This window comes from Thamnophis sirtalis, unplaced genomic scaffold, assembly GCF_051295495.1.
Source record: "Thamnophis sirtalis isolate CommonGarterSnake01/CBP01778 unplaced genomic scaffold, rThaSir2_p1.2 scaffold_20, whole genome shotgun sequence".
NCBI classification, from domain to species: Eukaryota; Metazoa; Chordata; class Lepidosauria; order Squamata; family Natricidae; genus Thamnophis; species Thamnophis sirtalis.
In genome coordinates this window covers 632,943-646,763 of record NW_028261400.1, presented here as the reverse complement: position 1 = coordinate 646,763, position 13,821 = coordinate 632,943, and the positions used below count along the sequence as shown (strand labels likewise).

Here is a 13,821-nt window from a genome sequence, read left to right as displayed (position 1 = left end):
GAGCACTTTTTAGAGGCTCTTTTTAACAGTTAAGCAGAGTCATCCACGGTGAGTCAGCAACTAGCTCAGCCTGACCTCAGCTCTTGCCTTTTTCCTTTTACATTTTTTTTCTTTTCATGATGACAGGGGTGAGGCTCTGCCTCCCTTGCCTCACCTGACTGCACGTCACTGTGACCGAATGGGAGTGGCTTGGCAGTCATGGGACTGGGTGGGCATGGCCAACTTGTAAAATGTGGGGAAACTCACTTGCTTAGCAACCAAAATGTTGGCTCAGAAACTCTGGCATTTGAAGCACACAAGTCTTAAAGCTGTCAAGTTACAAGACCCTTGCACCCCTAACCTTTTAGGGGGGAAAAACTCCAGGGATGTTCCAATTTGACAGCTTTAAGGCTTATAGCAGTTAGACATATACCATTTCATAGGGCTTTCAGCCCTCTCTAAGCGGTTTACAGAGTCAGCATATCGCCCCCACAATCTGGGTCCTCATTTTACCCACCTCGGAAGGATGGAAGGCTGAGTCAACCCTGAGCCGGTGAGATTTGAACCGCTGAACTGCTGAACTAGCAGTCAGCTGAAGTGGCCTGCAGTACTGCACTCTAACCACTGCGCCACCTCGGCTCTTGTGGACTTCAACTCCCAGAATTCCTCCTCCAGTCATGTTGGCTCAGGAACTCTGCATCAGGGCTCCCTCAGGGGGTCTGCCCGGCTTTTCAGGGGAAGGGAACACATGGGGAGCCCCCTCCATATGGGAAGTGCCGAGTTTTATGTATTGAATGGATGGAAACGCAGGAGCCATGGATAGCCAGAATGATGGTCTTTATTGTTACAGAAAGTAAGATGACAGCGATTCAAGGTTTCACAAAACGCGCCCAGTATTTATAGTAATTGTAACAATCACATTAACCAATCAGGGGCCGGGTACTGCACAGCAACTGCTGGTGCAGTACCTTGGCCAATCAGTGAAGATTAACAGTTAAGGAAGACTAGCAACAGCCTCTGCTGCGTCCTGGCCAATCAGGCCGCAGCAGAGCAGTTGCTGGCCCGTTTGCAAGTCTCCTAATACATAACCCCCCTTTCCCCCAGATCTGCGCAAGCTTGGCTAAGGAGTATGCGCAGACAATCTCGGACCAGGCCTCTTCGTTGTGGATGGACTTGGAGAGGTGGTGACTGTTTAATTGGGGGGGGGGGACACATAGGATCATAACAAGGAGCTTTGAAAGTTCAAGAACATTGTAAGGACATTAACCCATTTTAATCCGTTTGTCTGTGTGTTCATTTACATGTGTGTGTGGTTCATTTTAGAACTAAAATTACCCAGAAGCAATTCAATTCTGCTATGTTATTACCAAGAAATCACAAGGATCATGCATTCTGGGATCTGTAGTTTAGATTTTCACTTCTCCTTTCCCCCAGTTAATTCACATTTCCCCCAGTTAATTCACATTTCAAGCACAGTTAAATTCATTCACTTCTCCTTTCCCCCAGTTAATTCACATTTCATGTATAGTTAAAACTTCTCCTTTCCCCCAGTTAATTCACATCTCAAGTACAGTTAAATTCATTCACTTCTCAATTACAGTTAAATTCATTCACTTCTCCTTTCCCCCAGTTAATTCACATTTCATGTACAGTTAAAACTTCTCCTTTCCCCCAGCTAATGCACATCTCAAGTACAGTTAAATTCATTCACTTCTCAATTACAGTTAAATTCATTCACTTCCCTCTTTCTCCCCCTCCATATTCTGCGCATGCCCAAACAAACCCCTTTGACATTCTCCCGGTCCTGGGCTCGGAGGCAACCTCTGAAGTGAAGACCGGCCCTGGAGACGGCTCGTAGATGGCTTCGGGAGGCGTTCCTGCGTTTGGGACGGAGCGGCGGCGTCAGGGCCCTCATTGAAGGCAGGCAATGCAGAGAGCTTTTTCTTTCCGCAGAGGTCTGCGAGCGGGAAACCGGAGCGGGGAGCAGCGGCAGGGCTGAGCAGGCAGGTGGCCTTGGGAGGCTGGCGGCTTGCGCAGGAAGGCGGCAGCGGAGGCCTGGAGGCGTAGATGGCAAGGCACACGAACTTTTGAAATTTTGGGAGGAGTAGAGGCGCGCAGGTGGCCAGGCTTCGGAGAGAACGGCGGCCCTGGGTTAGGAGCGTTGAGAGCGGCCGGCTCGGGAGGCGGAGGCGGATTAGAGCCGGCAGGGCAGAGAGGAGGCCCGGCGGAAGAAAAAAAAACTGGCAGGGCAGGCTGCACAGGCGGTGAGGGCGCGGAGGCCGCGGCGGCTTGAACTCGGCTGGCCCTGGAGCTCCTCGAACTTCTCGTTGGGAGGCAGGCAGAGTAGTGGGTGGCTCCAGCAGCTGAGAGGGGAGGCCGGCAGTAGAGGGAGGAGGCAGGCAGGCGGTGGCCTGGTTTCTTGGGCTGCTCGTGGCATTGGGAACAGCAGGACTTCGGCGTCATGTAGAGGCAGCTCTTCAGAAGGCAGCGAGGATTTGCAGGCAGGCTGCGGAGGCAAGGCGTTGAGCTCTTCGCGGCAGGAAGGGTTGGCTCGAACGGGAAGCAGCAGGCGGCTTCTGAGTGGAAGGTTAGAGTTGCTCCGTGGTAGGCAGACTTCGCAGGCAGGCTAAGTGGCCAGATCGCGAAGCAGTTTGTGCTATCGGGACAGCTGGCTGGATCCGTGAGGTGCACGGAAAACCCAACGGCTTCGGGCCCAGACAGTTCTGGCTGAGGTTGGCTTCCGCAGACTGCGGCTCGTCCTCGGAGTAGGCGTAGACTGGGGGTCTGTTGCTCGTCCTCCGAGTTGGCGTAAATTGAAGCTTCTTGTTGGCTGGATACTGCTGTAGCTGGGCGCATGCTGGCCTTGGGTTCCGGCAGGTCCTTCACGGGCTCTTCTCCGCGGTTGAGCCTCGCGGTCCATTGCTCGTCCTTGCGCATCGGCGGCGCTCCGTCCGAGGTGAGTGCGGGACACCCCCTCAGGCGGACGGAGGCCGCGTCTGATCAATGCCAAGTTGGCGGAGACGCTGGCAGGCTCCAACGGCGGTGGCTACGGCTGCTGCTGCTGCTGGAAGGTAGCGTCAGAGTTGTGCGAAGGTAGCTCGGGTAGCCTCTGGAATTGTGCGAAGTAGAGGTGGCTGCGACTGGCTGTTCTTTCTTTTTCCAGGCCCTGCGGGAATCGCGAATCCCATCCTCGTCGCCAGTTTTATGTATTGGATGGATGGAAACGCAGGAGCGATGGATAGCCAGAATGATGGTCTTTATTGTTACAGAAAGTAAGATGACAGCAATTCAAGGTTTCACAAAACGCGCCCAGTATTTATAGTAATTGTAACAATCACATTAACCAATCAGGGGCCGGGTACTGCACAGCAACTGCTGGTGCAGTACCTTGGCCAATCAGTGAAGATTAACAGTTAAGGAAGGCTAGCAACAGCCTCTGCTGCGTCCTGGCCAATCAGGCCACAGCAGAGCAGTTGCTGGCCTGTTTGCAAGTCTCCTAATACATAACACCGAGGAGGGTCCTGGTAAGGAAACAGGCCTGAGAAGGGGGCCCAGCAGGTCACAGGTCCTCTACTAAGACCTTTAGAATTAAGTTGAACCGCAAGAGAGATCCCAGTCCCTCCTTCCTGACCCAGGATGTCTCCTCCTCCACTTTTGGCCCTTTGCCCTGTAGGACGTTATCACCCAGAGCTCTCCCAGAAAAATGAAATATCCTAGGAAATATGGAAAAGGCAGAATATTTCTCTGGATGTGAAAAAGGAAGAAACATGTTTTATAAAGAGAGAATAGCTCCCTGCAGCTTCCTGCCTCCACTCACTTTGTCAATGGGCTATTAAGAAGGCCAAACCAGTCCCTTTACATAGTAAAGAGTTCTCCCCTTCAGCTCCAGGAATATGGGATTAAGGCATGATAATATTGCCCCTTTACCCAATCAGAATGCAAGCTCAAGATCAAAGGCTAGAGAGGCATAAAACCAGGGACTTTCAGCATCTCAGTCCTCCCTTCCCTTCTCTTCTCCACCAACATTGAAGGATGGGATCATCTTTTCTGTTCAGGACTCAAGCCATGTAGTCCTGTCCACCATTAAAACCATCTTTCCAAGCAGCCTCCATGTCTCCAGTGTCTTTTTCCCCACTTGGAGCCAAACCCAGAAGGACATTTCTTCCAACAGCCCTTTTTTTGAGGGGAGGGGAGGGCGAAGGGCAGCAGGAAGTCTCCCTTCTAGAGAAAACCCTGAGATGTCCTCACCCAGCCCGTATTTTCTAAAAATGCTCCTGTAGACCATAGAAGCCTTCCTGGAAGTAACCTTTTCTGAAGACTGGGTCTCTGCTTTGCAGCCCCCCAAGTCTGGGTCACATTTTTACTGTCTCTATTTACATCCCAATCAGGTGGCAGAGACCTTGGTGGACGCCTGTAAAACTCCAGTTGCCAATCTCCATCTTGAAGGCAGAGGAATTGTAGGGTGAAGGTAGGTAACACTAAGGAGACCTCAGCTATTCCTTGACCTCTCTTCTGACCAAACCTTGGGGGAGGGAGCTGGGAATAGCTAAAAATTCAATTGGGATTTAATTGACCAATCGCATTTCCCATTATTGTCTCTTTTCCTCTATTCCTTTAAATTACAATTTGCCCTGGCTGTCCAACACTTGTCCTAAAGGATCATTGAGGTTAAAGGAACTGGAAGTCAAATACATTTAGAATATTATATACTGTCCTGGATATTGTCTCTCAAAACATACATTCTGATTTTTCCAAAAAAAATATTAGTGCTATTACTTTGTAACGACAGTCTGACAACTGTCCCTATTTGGTGAAGGCATGCAATTTCCTTTAGAGAATGGGACTCCCTGAAAAGCCTCCCAAAAGAGAAAAGAATTCTTCATGGGCCACATTAAAGGCTATCGAAGTCTTTCATCAATGTGAATAACTTTGTCTTTTTCAGTGCATTTTTTTCAGTGCTGCAGGAAGAATAATCTGGACTTCCTGCAATAACATCTATAAAGCTTCTCTTTACCGATCCCAGAGGGTCGTACTTGTGGGTCAGCCAGGAGTTCTGCCTCTTGTGCATTGCATGAAAGAGCCCCAATGTGAAGCTTGTCCTGGAAAGAGGAGCCCTGGGGGTCTCTAGGGCCCCCTCCTCCCGCCTGCTGCATTGGAGGATGGAGGCAGAAAGCAGGTCAGGCTGGGATAGATCCTCTCCATTCTTTTTTTTCAAAAATATTTTTTTTATTATTTTATATCATACATTTCCATTCTACGTTGAGCAGTGTGTCTCTAGGTGTCCAAGGTGCTAACATACAAATGTACAATCATCATCATCATCATCATCATAATCATCATCATCATCATCATCATATATAATCACAGCTGATAAGGGAAGAGAGCTTATGGCTTAGAGGTTATTACAACTGCCTAACATGTAAAATAGCCTAAATTCAAATCCCAATAAGGGTATGGCTAGCTGATGAGAACTGAATAGCTTGAAATAGATCTATACTAGTCTCCCTTCATTTATTTATCAGCAAAAAATTGCTGATAAATAGCAATTTATCAGTCATATTATAACATAGATTATTGTATCAATTATATAACCATCAACAAAAATTTACTCCTCTGTTTTTCTTTCTCATGTAAACCACATTTCACCTAATTCCACTCCTCTAACCCCAATATCTGTCATTTAACCATGTATAGAATAGTCCCCATGTTATGACATAATCTGAATCTTCTTTTCCTTTGATTCTTAGGGTTACCTTTCCATCTCTGCACATTCTGGAATTATTTTTAATTATTATTATATCGTCTGCAGGGGTTTCTGGGTTTTCCCAGCATTGTGCATATGCTATCCTGGTGGTCGTCTCCATTCTGAAAGCCTGCAGAGACCTGGATGACTCCTTGCATACACACTGCCCCCCCCCCCGTGTCCTCAGGACTGTGTGGTAGACAGGAGAGAGGAGGGGGTCATAGCCCCCCCCCCACCCTCTGTTGAAAGAGGGCTGTTCCTTTTAACGTAGATGATCTCTTGGACCCTCTTTCCAACCAGGGGTCTCCTCTGTCCAGAGCGTGGACTTGGCTCTCTCCGAAGACAGCAACACGGTCCTTTCCCCAGTTCCAAGGAAATCCCCCCCCCCCATTTTCCCTCTGATTCAGGTGACCCTGAGGGGGGCAGATAAACCCCCAGGTGGCCTCAAGGCCTCTCAGAGAGCTCATGGCTGACCTTCACAAGCCTAATCACCAAAGGGCTGCCAAGAAATACATCCTTCCATTCCCCACCATTCAGTCGGAACTGAAGAAGCCTCTTGGAGGAGAAGCCAAACGTTTTCAAGGGAAAAAAACCAAGAAATTCCAGCTGTCTTTTGAAAAGCCCCTTTGGGATGTGCGCTGAAGATGCCCCAAAGAGGGATGGGGCTTTTGAGGTCTGTTCCATCTCTAAACAAGGAAAAGGGATGAAGTGGGAGAGCCTTTCTTTTAGGCTGCACCTCAGGTCTTCTGCAGGAGGTGCCCTTTGCAAAGAGCAGGTGAACCTGTCAGGCCTGCTTGGGAGGAATTCAGTTTCTGCCCTGGGTGAAGGGTGTTATTTGATGGCCGAGTCCATGGGCACAGGTGGGATTGAACCAAGGTTTGGACGGTCACATCTCGGAAAGCCCCACAGAACCTGACCATCCTCGGGTCCACATTCAGGGCTCTGCTTCGTGACCCAGGCAAGGACACCAAAGGGGGCTTATTCTTAGCCTCCCATCCCTGAGCAGGGGGGGTGTCCTCTGTGCTTTGCCTGCCACGGCTGGTTGCTGGGGGTTTCAGGCAGACAGAATTTAACAGAATAGCAGACTTGGAAGGGACCTTGGAGGTCTTCTAGTCCAACCCCCTGCTTAGGCAGGACCCCATGGATTCCCCACTGCTGGGTGTCACTCAACTGTCAACCTTCCCTTCTGAGCTGAAGTGGGGGGGATTCCAAGGGAGGGAGGGGGGTCAAGGGTTGAGTAGAGGGAGATGTGTTGTTTGACCTCTAGGTTACCTGGATACCTAGATTCTGTTGGAACTCCTTTCCGTTGATGGGTGAGGCCATGCAGGCTATAAAGGCTTGAGTGGATGAGAGAGAGAGAGAGACAGAGACAAAGAGAGACAGAGAGAGACAGAGACAGAGAGAGACAGAGAGAGACACAGGCAGAGACAGAGAGAGAAAGAGAAAACAGAAACAGAAAGAGAAAGAGAGAGAGAGAGACCGAGAGGTGAGCAGGACTTGGTTCTTTGTCTCTGGTATTTTTTCTCCTGCTTGGGAGTTTGACCTTGGGATGAATATCTTAGTTGTTGGGGAAGCACCAACCATTAAATGCAGAAATTGACTCTTCTTCCTCCATCCCTTTTCTCTTTCAGACATGGATCCAAACGAGCTTCTGCGGCCATCCAGCGACAGACCCCAGAATGTCCTTGGGGACCCCTGGAAGGTGATTCTGTTTGTCCTTGGGGTCTATGTATTCGTTGGCCTCTGCGTATTTCTCCACCTATGCAAGTAAGTTGCTCCTGTTAAAGGGAGGATCATCACCACAACTGGGGGAGCCCTGGGGCACTGAAAGCCCCCCAAAATGTTGGTGGAACTAATTGGAGAGAGTATAGAATCCCCCTGGGCTGGAAGGGACCTTGGAGGTCTTCTAGTCCAACCTCCAATCTTGAAAATCTGGAGCCCCCATTAAGAATTATCTTTGTTATCATTGTTAAGGGTTCCACCACAAAACCGCTGTAGACCAAAGTGCGTGTGACTAAAGCGCGGTGACAAAACCGCACCGTCAAAACCGCGCGACAACAGCGCGCTGACAGAAGCGCACTGTAACATAACCCTAAAAATAACCCTAAACCTAACGCTAAACCTACCCTAAACCTAACCCTAAACCTAACCCAAAACCTAACCCTAAACCTTACCTTAAGTTAAATCGCGCTTCTGTCGGCGCGCTGTTGTGGGCGCGCTGTTGTGGGTGCGCTTTTGACATTGCGGTTTTAGCACCGCGGTGTTGTCGGTGCGCTTTAGTCTACCGCGGTTATGTCGTGCCACGAAGAAAACAATGTACCAGTCGATTATATTTGATTCTTTTCTTCTTCTTCAATCCCCAGAAAAAGGTGTCTGCAAGTGTCGCCAGAACAACGAAAGGAAGATGTGGAGGCCACCATAATCACGGATGAACCGTACATACCGGGACCCATCTACCCCAACATCCCCATCATTGATGAGCGAAGGATGTCAGATGTTCTGCCTTGCACCACAATGTGATGGATTTTAAGTGTTTGAACTAATTTGGTTGTCAGTTTTTTCTCATTATGATGATATTATTGTTATTTAATTCTTAGATGGATTCTATTCGAGAGGCAGAAAAACCCAGCTGACTGCAGTCAGTGGGCAACTTGGAGGCTGCAAGAAGTGAGTGGCCGGAGGACTTGCCCAAAAGAAGAGTCCTGGATGAAGGGAGAGGATTTGGGGTCTCTTGAGGTCACCTGGGGTCCTTGGTTGCTTTGCGTTGCCTGCGTTGGGTTTTTGGGTGGGGATGGCTGGCCTTGGAAGCTGAAAAGGAAGGAGAGTGGGAGCCTGGTAGTTTTAAATATTAATTTGGTTGCTAAGTTTTATTTATTATTTCTTGCTTACTTATTTACTTATTAAATTGGTGCTTCTTTTGCCCCAGGATGAATAGCTGCCAGGGGTGAAATGCCAAAACAACTGGAGCCCAATTTGGACCCCTTCGGCATTGACAACCTCACCATCAGTCAATTGCCAAAGGCCGCCTTCCTTGGAACAGCTGACATCCAGTCCGAACTTCTGGCTGACTGTGTGTGTGCTCTGAGGAAGATGAGGGCTACAACTGAGGTTCAACCATACTGGACAGGACTCATGAGAGGAATCGGACAAAGAGTGTCTCTCCCATAAACAATTGGGGGAAACACACATGACAGAAGCCCAGATTGGCTCTCTAGTTGCCCAGGTCAGGAAGGACCGTGCCAGGAGTTCAAATTCCTGGACATCTGGTGGAAAATGATGTGCAGGACTCAAGGATGAAGGCTGAGCATCCAGGACTGGCAGCTGCTGAACAACTGGAAGAAAAGTGCTTTCCCGACTCTCCCCAAGATGACATCCAGACTTTTATTCCCCGCTGAGAGACTCCTGGTTTCCTCACCTGAACTGGTTCTTTTCTTTTTTCTTTTTATGTACTTTTTAATGTAGTTTTATTTAACTTTTGGGGCTTGCTTGTATTTTTTTTAACATTTTTTGGAGGTTTTGATTAAATAAAAAATTGATTTAAAAAAGAAATGATATGAGAAAAAGTACAAATGAAATCTTAATGAAAGATTCACACTGCAGCTGCCATTCGTTCGTTCGAAATAAGAGAGCTTGTTAAGTCCTACTGCTAAAAATTATCTATTTTTCTGCTGGATTTTTCTGATGCACTCAGGAAATCATAGATATTGTTCTGAAAGCTGGATGGTATTTTTAAAACAACATCAAAGTAACTTTGTCTAAGAGTTGGTGTAAATGTTGCATCACAAAATCCTATTTCTTCAACTATCCCGCCTGTATTAATGACAACATAGAAGACTAGATGAGCAAGGGCCAATTGCTATTCATACCTCCTCAGTTTTATGAGGCATTATCCTAATTAATTAACTTAATTATCAGGAAGTACCGTAGTTAATATTCTGCTGGGTCAAGGTATATCACCAGCATTCCCACAAACTATTGAGGAAGTGTAAAGATGTGTGCAAATAAAATATGGCATCAGGCTAGAAAGTGGAAGCTCCTGAGTTCTAGTCCCACCTTAGTCATGAAAGCCAGCTGGATGACTTTGGGTCAGTCACTATACCTACCAACCTCACAGGGTTGTTGTTGTGAGGGGAAATAGGAGAAGGAAGATGTGTTTGAGAGATTGACTGCCTTGAGTTGTTTATAGAAATAAAGGAATAGTAACAAATAAAGGACCTTGGGGAGAGAAGGAGATGCTGCTGCACAGGAAATAACCAGATAAGGTGGGGGAGCCCCCAGGTGCATAACTGGCACAGAAAGAACCCCAGAAAGGACCCTCCCTCATTTTTCAGGCTTTCAAAAGAGTTGGTGGGAGATTTGTACTTTCAGACTTGCAAGATTCTCTTATGTACCCTTCCAATAAAGTAGAGTTTCCTCATTTGGTCATATTTCCTATCTGGTGTACCTGGGAGGTGATGGGGGGACTTGCTACCTTGTGTGCCAGGTGAGTCTGGCCAGAGCCGGATCTGGGATCTCAGATGCGGCTGCTGCAGACTTTTGAGGTGCTTCTTCTTGTTTTCCCTCATCTTCTGAAGAGGGGTGACTTTCTCAGTTGGCTGTAGTGGCTTTTCTGCACATGGCAGAAAGTTCCTCACCTCTTTGAGGTCTTTCTCAGAGTCAGCCTTCTCTTGCTTGAGATGGACACTTGGCTAGTAACCTCATGCAGTTCTTTGTAGAGTTCTTCAATGTATTTCACCAAAGATTGTTCTCTAGCTCTAACTGATGGCATGATCTCCTGCAGGTTTTCTGCAGGTCTTCCGTTGTGGTCTTAAGTTGATCCACTTTCTCCTGGAGACAGCTGTGCTGATCTTTCATCCACTGATTGTCTTTCTGGGATTTCTGGGTCTGAAAGTCAAAGAAGTCTCTCAGTTCATCAACCTGGAAGTTGGGACCATCAGTGGTCGCTGAGAGATTATCCAAGGATATTAGCAATAGCAATAGCAATAGCAATAGCAGTGGACTTATATACCGCTTCATAGGCCTTTCAGGCCTCTCTAAGCGGTTTACAGAGAGTCAGCATATTGCCCCCAACAATCTGGGTCCTCATTTTACCCACCTCGGAAGGATGGAAGGCTGAGTTAACCCTGAGCCGGTGAGATTTGAACCGCTGACCTGCTGATCTAGCAGTAGCCTGCAGTGCTGCATTTAACCACTGCGCCACCTTGGCTCTTATTGACCGTATGACCATTTCTTCCTTGTTGCTGACCTGTTTGACAAATGGAGAGACACAGTCACATCCTCTCTCAGTTCAGGGCTAATTTTGCTAACCTGCCTTCTCCATTCTGGCTTTTTCCTAAAGTTTTGGAGTCCATCATCTTCTGCTAGCATGAGATGCAGCAGGAATGGAGAACCAACCATCTGCAGAGGGGGACGTGGAAATGTTCCTAGTGCTGGTAAAGGTGGAAGGAAAGAGAAAGGGGGGAAATTTTAGGGTAAGGTTGGTGGATTTGATTACTGTGTGGATGGGTGAACTTTTGGGAGACCGGAAAGTCCAGACTGGGGACAGGTCATCCATCTACCTCTGTGGTCACTCAGAGTCCACACAGTTTCCATGCTGTCAATCAATGCAGACCAAACTCCCTGGAGAAGTCTGCAATGCTGGGAAAAGTGAAGGATCACTCATAAGCAACTAAAATGGGGATGGGGGAAGGTTGGGAGACCCAGAGGACCAGGTTGGGGACAGATCTCCATGGAGAAAATTGATCTATGGGCTACTAGGCATCAACATTCAACTTGATGACACAGAATCGATCTATCAATCAGTCAATCAGGCAGGCAGGGAGGCGGGCAGGCGGTTAACTTACAAGGTCCCTTTCAGCTGAATGCTTCTATTGTCCATTTCCTTTTCATTGTTGCCTTAACCTACAAATAGGGAACAGATTAGGGTTAATACAATCAAATGACAAAAGCCTAAAGCAGGGGTGTCAAACTCAATTTCATTGAGGCCTGTATCGGGGTTGTGTTTGACCTCGGGGGGGGGGGATGTGTGTGGCCAGGGTGGGAGTAGCCAGTTTGACATCACTTGTGTGTCAGAGGCTCCCCTCCCAGGCTCCGTTTTGAGCAGCCACAGCCTCCTGCAGTGCTCTACCAGCGAACTGGGGCGTAGTAGGGCCACTCACGGCCCTCTCAAGCTCTGTTTTCTTTGGCAGAGGCGCCATGGGCCAGTCCGCTGTGTGCAGAATGGCCTGCGGGCCGGATCTAAGCATCCTGCAGGCCAGATCTGGCCTGTGGGCCTTGAGTGTGACACCCCGGTCCTAAAGCAGTCATTAAACTACAGTATAACAACTTTGTGTAAAAAACACAAACTTGGCCCCTTTAAGGCTTGGATGGTCTTCAACTCCCAGAATTCTGCTTGCTAAATGGCTGGCTGGAGAATTCTGGGAGTTGAAGTCCCCCATACCTTAAAGGGGCCTAGTTTGAGAAACGCCAACAAAATCCCTCAATACTGGTCTCTCTTCAAACTATCCTGACTTCCCATTTCATTCTGAATCCACCTCAAGGCACCTCATTGCTCAAAACCCCCCACAGGACTCGGTATCAGCTCCCCATCGATTTGACTGTCTTTGTATTGCTATGATTTCTGATAACAGGAAAAGGTGGTGACCATTGGAATTAAGACAGACACTCCCCCCCCCCCCGCAAGTACTTACTACGAGTCCCATCTCAGCCACGAAGCCCAGTGGGTGACCTTGAGCCAGTCCCTCTCTCAGCCTTCACAAGGTTGTTCTTGTGGGGATGAAGGAATCTTAGATATGTTCACTGCCTTCAGCTATTTAGAGAAATAATAAAGGCGGTATAAAAAATCCAAGTAATCAAAAAGGAAAACAACAGTCGCCAGGCCAAGTTTGCTATTGGGAAATAACTACTATCTGGCCAACGGAATCAGAGTTTAGTCATTTCCCCAAATCATGAAGCAGGTCGACCTCTAGCTTTGTGGTTGCAATGCCCACCCAACTGCGAAAGCCTGAAGCCATTTTTTGGGCCCCTAAACATTGCAGGTTTTTCCGAGTGCCCTTCACCGCCAGTCAGCCAGCCAGCCAGGCCCAGCCCCTTTCTGGAGACAAGAACCTTTGACATGATGGATGAGGAGATTGGTGACAGGGATGGAGGCTGCCAACATGGAAGGTATCAGCACGTCTGTGAAGTTTAATGGAACCCCCACTTTTCTAATCTCCCCCCCCCTTAGTTCTGCCTTAAAGCGAAGGGTCTCTCCCTCCTGAGGAGCCCAGGCGAGGGAGGCCCTGCGATGCCCCCAGTGCCAGCCATCCAATCCAGCCACTTTCCAGGGATGTTGAGCAGAGCCTCCATTACGTGGTCCAGACTCCCCAAGGATGCTGGAGGTTGCCATGGCGAGCTCCAGCCAATGAGCTCAGGAGGAGCCTCTGATGTCACAAGCCAAGGCTTTGATTGGCCTGGACCTGAGATTTGAACAATAACCACCAACCGGCTGCCTTCCCTTGGGGGCGTGGCTTATCCATTGATGAGCCAATCCTGAAGGGGCTTAGAGCCCCGAATTCACTTCAGCCAGAGCGGCTCCCTCTGAAGGGGGAACCCTCAGTCGGAGGGGAGCCCCACATTCCGCCCCTTCTCTGGGAGTGAAATTAAAATCTTGTCCCTTGGGAGTATAATCTGGTGTTAGAGATCCAGAGAATCCAGGTTTCCCTCTCCAGGCCCAGACGATGAAAGGGAAATATGCAGAAAAGATCAGATGTGATTCATATTCAAAAGGCCTTGTGAGAAGGAGGTGCCTGAAGAAACACATGGGTCTTTGCAAGCTTTAGCTGTCCTACTCACTGCCCGCGTAGGCCAGCTATGGCTTAAAGGCCAGATGATAAACTGCCCCCTACAGGCAGTGAGAGGGACAGCTAAATCATGGAAAGACCCAGTGAAGAAAGACCCTGAGTGCTGACTGGGGAGTTCTGGGAACTGAAGTCCACTCTTCTTCAGGTTGCTAAGGTTGAGAAACATGCCCTAGTAGATCTTGCACTGGGCAGTTGGACAGGTGACCTCTAAGGTCTCTTTCAACTCCATTTGTCCATTATTCTAACTGCTTACCTTTT

At 48.4% G+C, this 13,821-nt stretch overlaps 1 protein-coding gene and 1 long non-coding RNA gene across 2 annotated transcripts in view; one reads left to right on the top strand and one right to left on the bottom strand.

The window, feature by feature from the left end:
* The window catches only part of LOC148042234 (uncharacterized), an 845,903-nt gene that overhangs the window by 253,642 nt on the left and 578,440 nt on the right, over positions 1-13,821 (top strand). The gene's annotated exons all lie outside the window — the stretch shown is intronic.
* LOC148042246 (uncharacterized) lies at positions 9,280-13,450 on the bottom strand. The gene is made up of 5 exons (XR_015695227.1): positions 12,830-13,450; positions 12,412-12,530; positions 11,566-11,623; positions 11,030-11,151; positions 9,280-10,606 (listed from the first exon to the last, which is right to left on the bottom strand). It is a non-coding gene; the product is annotated as an uncharacterized LOC148042246 (long non-coding RNA).